Consider the following 8,193-nt stretch of genomic DNA (forward strand, 5'->3'; position numbering starts at 1 on the left):
GAGTGTGTGTGTGTGTGTGTGTGTGAGAGAGAGAGAGAGAGAGAGAGAGAGAGAGAGAGAGAAGGTCTGGTATCACTTGGGGAAAAATAAAATTATGCTTGGAGAAAAATATCTGTCCCTAGAGATCATTCACAATGGCTTGCTCTGCCTGTTCATTTCTCTCTTTCTTCCCTTTTCTTTTTTCCTTCCTTTTCTTTTCCTTTCGCATCTGTCTGTGCCGTGTGTGTGTGTGTGTGTGTGTGTGTGTGTGTGTGTGTAGTCTTCTTTTAGGGCTTCACATGTGCCATTTTGTAGGTTCCCAGGTTAGGGGTCAATGCTAGTCGGGTTCGTTTCCACCGAGCCACAACGGGAATTCCTGCCTTGTGTTTCTTTATCTTTGTTCTGTTACTAGGTGCTAGGGATTCCTTTTTGTTAAGTCCAGTCACTTAAATAAGGGTGTTTGCAGGGTTGCCTAAAGCATCAAAAATGTATTTTCTCATTAAATATTGGAATGTGGGGAGTTCCTGTTGTGGCTCAGTGGTAACAAACCCGACTAGTATCCATGTATGCCGGTTCGAACCCTGGTTTGGGAACTTCCGTATGCCACAGTTATGGCTCTAAAAAATCCTCTCTCTCTCTCTCTCTCTCTCTCTCTCTCTCTCTCTCTCTCTCGATAATATACACATACACACACACATCCATACGTACATACCTATGTACACGTATACATATACATTGGAATTTGGTCTGCCATCGATGAGATGCTCCCTCTTTGTGTGTTGTTCATTTTGTTTTTTGTTTTTTAGGAGTGCACCCTTGGGATATGGAAGTTCCCTGGGCTAGGGGTCGAAGAATCGGAGCTGTAGCTGCTGGCCTGCACCTCAGCCAGAGCTATGCCCTGCCAGATCACCCGATCTGAGCTGAGCGGCCACGTCTGTCACCTACACCTACCTCCCCCTGAATGAAGACGTATTTTCAATACATCTCAAGTGGAGAAAAACTTGCTAAAAATCACTTTATTTGTCATGGAAACCATATCTTCTAGCAGACATGGCACAAAAGCCAGTGTTTATGGTCATCACACCACAGACATCAGAATTCCAAGCTTCTAGGGGTTTCTGGGGGCGGGGGGTGTGTCCCCAGGGCCTGTGGAAGTTCCATGCCCGCCGCCACTGCCACTGACTGCTGCCGCCCCTCTGCCACCACCCAGGGATCCTTCGCCCTGGGTGGGTGGGGGGAGGGAGAGGGTATCTCAGCAGAAACGATCTTATCTTACGGGGTTTATGGGTGGCTAGAAGCATGTGGTTCTGTTCATGTCATGCTCGAGGTTTCGGTTTTTGCCCTCCTACCTACCCAATGGTCGGCAGATGGAATTCTTCTGGTTTTCTCTGGCCATCCCTCTCCTCGAACTCACGGGTCCAGTTTTTCTCCCACATTTGACTTTTCCGGGAGATCCACAAAAGGAAGCGCCAACCCTTGACATCCACCGACAAGAGATCACCACCCTCTGCCCCTCTTTAGCCCCTTCTCATCCTCATGCCTGCCTGCACACATCGGAGACATTTCCAAGTGCCCAGGAGGATCCTTGGACCCTGACACCTCGAAATCTTCCCTGAGCAGCAGTGCTCGGGACTCAGACCTGGGGTTTATCACGGGCTCCAACCACGACCTTTGGTTTTCCTGGGCTGGGAGATCGGTTTCATGAGATGGAACCGGCTGCGGATTCAGCTTCTGGATCTGGAATGTGAAACGTTGTACACGACTTTTTTCAAGGCATGACTGTAGGGGAACGAAACCTTGCCCCCCCCCCCCCAACCCGCCACATCCCAGATGTCACATGAGCACGGGGAGGAATTCTGTGGAGCTGGAAACAACCATGACCCAAAAGAACACAGGAAGGAATTCCTGTCATGGCGCGGCGGAAACGAATCGGACTAGGAATCACGAGGTGGCAGGTTTGATCCCTGACCTCGCTCAGGGGTTTAAGGATCTGGCATTTTTCCGCGAGCTGTGGCATAAGGTCTCAGATGTGGCTCGGATCCCGCCGTTGCTGTGGCTGTGGCTCAGGCTAGCAGATGCAGCTCCGATTCAACACCAAGCGTGCGCGCGCGCGGGGTGGGGGGGGGGTGGGGGGGGAAGGGAAGCAAACCTCCTAAGAACGACGAAAGTGCAGTTAGGAAACAGAAAATGATGATCCCGGAAGTCCACTTGAATGTGGTTGGGAATCATGCATAGGACCACACCGCCACCGTGTGAGAGACCAGTGCAAGACAGCTGAACAATACAAAGCGGGGTGGGGGGGGGGGGTGCTTGGCGGGGGTTGGAGGAGGAGGAGGAGGAGGAGGAGGAGGAGGAGGAGGAGGAGGAGGAGGAGGAGGAGGAGGAGGAGGAGGAGGAGGAGGTGGGGGGAGACGGCGGCACTGGTGGTGGGCAAAGGTGCCTCTGGGCGAGGACTTTGGTGACCATATTCTCATGGCAGGCTTGAGAGCCCAAAAGATGACATGGTGGAGGCTGAAGTTAAATTTGGTCAAAAGGAAAACAACCATGAGAAAAGATGCGTCCACCCACACATAGAAAAGATATCGTGCCAAGAATGGGAGCCCTGTTCCAATGGCTCTTCCTGGGATTGTGGGAAATGAATCGATAGCAAGAAGATGCTTTCACATCCATGTCTTCAATGACTCCTGTACTAAGTGCGTCGTGGTTTTGCCAGTTTGGCAGAGTTGTGGAATGTCATCCGGCAATTGCATCTCCCCTGCCCAACCAGCAAGATGGAGTTGTTCTTTTTTTTTTTTTTTTTTTCCTGCTGCACTGCCTTTCCTGTGCCAGGGATCGAACTTGAGGCTCAGCTGTGACCTAGGCACAGCGGGAACTCCGAGATGGATTTCTTTTTCCTTCTTTTTCTTTCCTTCCTTCCTTTCTTCCTTTCTTTCTTTTCTCTCTCTCTCTTTCTTTTTCTTTTCTTTCTTTCTTTCTCTTTCCTTCCTTTCTTTCTCCTTTCTTTTTCTTTCTTTCTTTCTTTCTTTCTTTCTTTCTTTCTTTCTTTCTTTCTTTCTTTCTCTCTCTCTCTCTCTCTCTCTATCTTTCTCTTTCCTTCCTTTCTTTCTTTCTCTTTCTTTCTCTCTCTCTCTCTCTCTCTCTCTCTTTCTTTCTCTTTTCTTTCTTTCTTTCTTTCTTTCCTTCTCTCTCTCTCTCTCTCTCTCTCTCTTTCTGGTTTTTTTTTGGGGGGGAGCCACACCCGCAGCACATGGAGGTTCCCAGGCTAGGGGTCAGTTCGGAGCCTTACCTGCCGGCCTACACCACAGGCACAGCCACGCGGGATCCGAGCCGCGTCTGTGACAGACACCACAGCTCACGGCAATGCCAGATCCTTAACCCAACAAGTGAGCCAGGGATCAAACCTGCAACCTCATGGTTCCTGGTCGGATTTGTTTCCACTACCCCAGGATGGCAATCCTGAGACTTGCAAAGTTTATTGTTTGTTTCGGGTTTTCTCCACCCCCTCTCCCTCCTGTTTCAGCTTTATGTTTTACTTTTTGGCCACACACACGGGCAGCAAGTGGAAGTTTTTCCTGAGCCAGAGATGGAACCTGCACCACACAGGGGCAACCAGAGCCACCGCGGTGAGAAAGCAGGAGCCTTGACCCTGTTGGTCGTGGGCTTCCTTCTTCTTCTTCATCTGTTGTTGTTTTTTGGGTTTTTTTTGGGGGGGGGGTTGTTTTCCTTTTTTTGTTTTGTTTTGTTTTGTTTTGGATGAGATTTCAGTTCACCCCCCCACACATACACACACACTCATAGTGTTGCGTTGTACTTTCCCTCCGTTGTGGTTGGTCAGTCATGCTGAAATCCATGTTTCTATGACCTGACCACCAGAGCATTTGCCCCAGGCAGCCATTTGTTCTCTTTGGACTTTGTCTCAGTCTATGCAGAGAGAGATTTTCATTTCCACTTTCCTAGGATCGACTGTATCCTTCTCTCCCTTCCTAAGCTTCTGGGCTTTGCTTGTCTGCTTTTGACAGACCGTCTCCGTCGGTAAGGGTGGCAGGTATACCGACTCCTGCGTTGTCGTTCTCCGAGAGCTTGCCGGGTTTCGTTTTTGCCAGTCCCCGCCTACCCTCCCGCCCTCCCTCTCTCCCTCCCTCCTCCAGCTCCGTGCAGGGAGGTGGGGTGGGGGTGGGGGAGAGAAGAGAAGGTGGAGGGGAACCTGAGATCTCTCTCGCTAGTGCCACCCTCACCGCGCCGGCTTCTCTCTGGAATTCCCAAGCCCAGGAAGGGACATGCTTGGGGGAGCGAGCGCGGCTCCTTCTAGGCAACAGCGAGAACCTCTTCCCAGCTCCTTCCCCGCCGCCGCCGCCGCCGCCGCCGCCGCCCCCCTCTTTCCATCTGCTGCCATCACGCCACGCAGTGCCTTGCCAGGAGGCAGCTCCGTAGTGGAAGCCTCGCGGTCGTGCAGGACGCCTGGCGCCTCGGCCCCGGGAAGAGCTCGGGCATTTGGGTGGCCGGCGCTGTGTCGTTGTGTCGCCGCCGGCCGGCCGGCCTTCCGGATCTGTCCTGGTGACGTTGGTGGCGGTTGTCGCGTGCCATCTAGTGTCCGCTTTTATATCGTCCCTTCCCTCTGCAGCTTTGGGGACCTTCGCGAGGGATGTGACTCAGCCATCCGGCCTGAGTCAGAGTTCCGGGAGGCTGGCGACACTGGCGGCGACAGCTCCGGTGGCTCAGAGGCCTGGGAGTGTCCCTCTCTCACCGGAGATTGGGCGTGCAGGCCTGTGAGGGAGTGACTGTCACCGCGCTCCCCAGGCAGGTTCTGGGGCCGCCTGGCCGGGTCGACCAGCATCCGCTCTTGCCGCTCCGGCCCCGGGGACCGACCAGGCCTGGGCCGGGCCGCCTCCCTAGCGAGGGGAGAGGGTGTGCGGCGCCCGGGACTGCCTGTGCTCGGGTGGCCTGGCCTTGTCCCGGGTCGCCCTTTGGAGCGTGAATGACTCCCGCCCGCCGTCCCTCCAGCCTCTCATCCCCGAAGTGAGGAGCGGCCCGGGCTGTGCGCTGTGAGGGCGTTGGAGGGCGCGACAGGCTCGGTGGCCGGCACGCTTGTTTCCCGGTCGTCATGCCGGCATGGGTCCCTCCCCCCCTGCCCCCCGACTGATGGCTACCGCCGGCCCGTGCGGAGTCGTACTGACGAGGTCTAGACCGGCACAAGCCGTGAGGGGTGGAGCGGAAAGGGTGGCTCGGGCCCCGGCGCCTTCCTTCGCGGGGTCCGTTCGTCGGAGGCGCCTCCGTGGAAACATTTTTTTTCCAAGTCCTGATGGATCCGGAGATGGTGGATGGTACCCCGCCGGCCCCCTGCTCCCGGGTGTGGCCGGGAAGGGTGCACCTGGGCCTGAGGCGTGCCCATGTAGGGTCCCGGTCGTTGGACAAGACTTCGTTTCCCACGCTCTCATTCCCCCCCCCCCCGCCCCCCCGCCCTCGGAGTGTTTCCCTGTCGGTCGGTCGATCTGTCGGGAGGTGGGGACCGGCCTGAGCTGGATGGTGTGTCCTGGATTTTGGGGGAGCCAAGTCCCCGTCTGGAGCTCCGGACAGACCGATACCTGCCCGCGTGGGCAAGCCGGGAAGGGCTTCCCCGGCTGGCCGGCCGGCTCCACCTCCTTCCTGTCCCTGTCCCTTCCTTGCGGTCACGCTCCCCGGGTCGACCAGATGGCCCTGAGAGCGCTGGGTCTGGCGACTCTAGGGCAGGGCTGGGGGACAAGTGTCCGGATGGGGGTTCCGGGGATACCCCCACGTCCTGTGGGTGGGCCCCGCTGCTGGGCATGGACATTTTTCGCGGCCGAAATAGGCCTTTTCTGTCACCAGGTAGATGCTGACACGATCCTCTTCAGCGCCTGTCGCTGGAGACCTTGGGCCTCTGGATGCACGTGGGGGGCTTTGGGCTTTCGGCTGCTGTCCAAGGCCTGACCCTGCCCTTTGCACCCCGCGTGGGGGCCGCTCGCCTGGGCCTGTGCGCCGGCTCTCGCTTGTGCATCCAGCTGGCCCATGCTGCGGTGTCCCCTCCGGTCTTTGGCTGACCCGAGGGCGGCAGGGCGCGTGGCCCTGTGGGGTCTTCTACCCTGTGTGCCTCCCTGCTGCGGGCACCCGGCGGCTCGGCTGGAACAACCCCACCCTGTTGGCTCCGTGCCACGTGTCAGGCATTCTCCCTCCCGGGGTTGTCAGCCGCTGTCTCTCCCCTGAGAGAGGAAGGGGAGGAGGAGGAGGAGGAGGAGGAGGGGGGGCCGGTGAAGCTGAAGCAGGCCCCCGTGGTGATTGTCTTTGCTGGCCCTCCCTCCCTCCCTCCCTCCCTCCCCTCTTCTGGGCTCTTCCCTGGCTCTGCCAGGACTGATCGATGTGGTGATGTGGCGCTCTCCTGGGCTTGGGCTTAAGCCGCGCCAGGTGAGGGACGGCCGCTCATGGTGAGTTGGGCCGCGCCTCTCATTCTGTCGCGGGCCCCTCGCTGCTCCTCCCCCACCTGCGGGTGGTGTGGGGGAAGGCAGGGGTGCGGCCTCCAGCCTGACCTCTGGTCTCCCGCCCTGCTGCCTTCGGGTGTCAGTCGGGGGGGGGGGCCTGGGTCCTTTGGGACGCAGCAGGCATTCTCGCTTTGCCTCCTTGGCGTGTGCCTTGCGAGCGGTCCCTCCCCAAAGTGGGGGGAGGCCTCCCTCGCTGCCATGCTTCGCATCCCTGCGGGTGCGTGAGCGTGCCTCCCCTGGTCCTCTGTGGTGCCCCTGGAGTACTCCGGGTTGCCTGTCAGATGCCCGAGGCCGAGCGGTGGTGTCGTTTTCCTCTCCCAGCGGTGAGTCCCCTCGGGTCCCCACTGTGGTGGTGGCGTGCCCCACGAGCAGCTTCCTAAAGCTCAGGGGAGGGGGTCGAGACGGTAAGGCAGGGGAAGCTTGTGTCCCCTCCCCGGGAGGGGCTCAGGTGGACCCCTTGTCATGGGTCTCCCTCACTGTGTGCCAGTGAGGGCAGCCCTTGGCCCTTGAGTGGCACGCCCCATGCTTCTCCCTTGACCGGGAAGGCTGCATGTGGTCGTGAGAGCGACCGCGGTGGGCCGGGAGATGTGAAGGGGGGGTCCCCGTCTGGCTTTCCGGACGTGGCATCCCTCCACCCACGTGGAAAAGTCTGAAAGGCAAGCCTGGTGGCAGCACAGACTCTTGCCCTCCCGGCTCTGACCGTGGACGCTCACATGGGCTGTGTGCTTTACCCATACCGCAGACCCCCCCCCCTTCTGACTTCCCACTTTTTGGGAGTGTTCCCACTCCCGTGGGTCCCCGAAGGGGCGAGCGATGGTGTGTGGGGCACGACGCGCCCTCGGTGAGAAAGCCTTCTCTAGCGATCTGAGAGGGGGGCCTTGGGGTACCTGGACCCCCCAGCCGCCGCCCCTCCTGAAGTCTGCAGGGCAGTAGCTGCCGGCGCTACTTGCCACAGCGTGTGGGCAAGAGCCGCCCTCGCGCGAGGGGTGCGCTGGCCCCCGCGGTGGGGGCCAAGCGCTGCTCTTTTGCCTAATGCGGCCTGTGCCTCCCCCCTCCGAGTTGGGGGAGGGTCACGCCGGGCCGGGCCGGGTTTTGGCGTCCAGCGCCGGGCTGTGTGCTGCGTGGGCGCGTGGTGCCCCTCCCCTTGGAAGGGGAAGTGGAGGAGGGGGATGCGCCCCGTCCCCCGGCGGCCTCTGCCCCTGCCTCCCCCGCTGCGAGCCGCCCGTCGGTTCTTCCCGCACTCGCCTGGGGTCGCAGCTGGTGGTGTGGAGGTGGTGAGCGAGCATGGTTCGGGCCGCCTCGCTCAGGAGCGTTTCCCCCAGGCGTCAGGCCCTGGAGGGTGGACTAGGTGAAGGACGGATGAGATGAGGGTGGAAAGATGGACGGATGGGTGAGATGAGGCGGACGAACCCCCCCCACGTGGCAGGGGGGGGGAAGCCTTTGCACATGGGGCCCTGGTTGGTGGGGCCGGGTCGTGGAGTGCTCTGGGGCGACTGAGGCCGCCTGGTGTCCCAGGTGTCATGGGACTGCCCTCGTGTGTGTGGTGGTGTGACCCCGTGCTGGTTTGCCTGGCGTGCCTGGGTCCTTTCTCCTCTCCCTGGGCAGGCACCCGCGTCCCTGCCCCACAGCCCTTGCCCCGTGTGCATTGCCGCCCTTCCCCGGTGCTGCCGGCCCTCCCCCTGCCCCGAACAGGTGACCGCCCTGCCTTGCCTGTGCCATGTCT

Source organism: Sus scrofa, chromosome 8 (genome assembly GCF_054392235.1).
Source record: "Sus scrofa isolate SSC_HxYL_T2T_F1_AM1 chromosome 8, Sscrofa_HxYL_maternal_Yorkshire_Landrace_v2.0, whole genome shotgun sequence".
In the NCBI taxonomy this organism is placed as follows: domain Eukaryota; kingdom Metazoa; phylum Chordata; class Mammalia; order Artiodactyla; family Suidae; genus Sus; species Sus scrofa.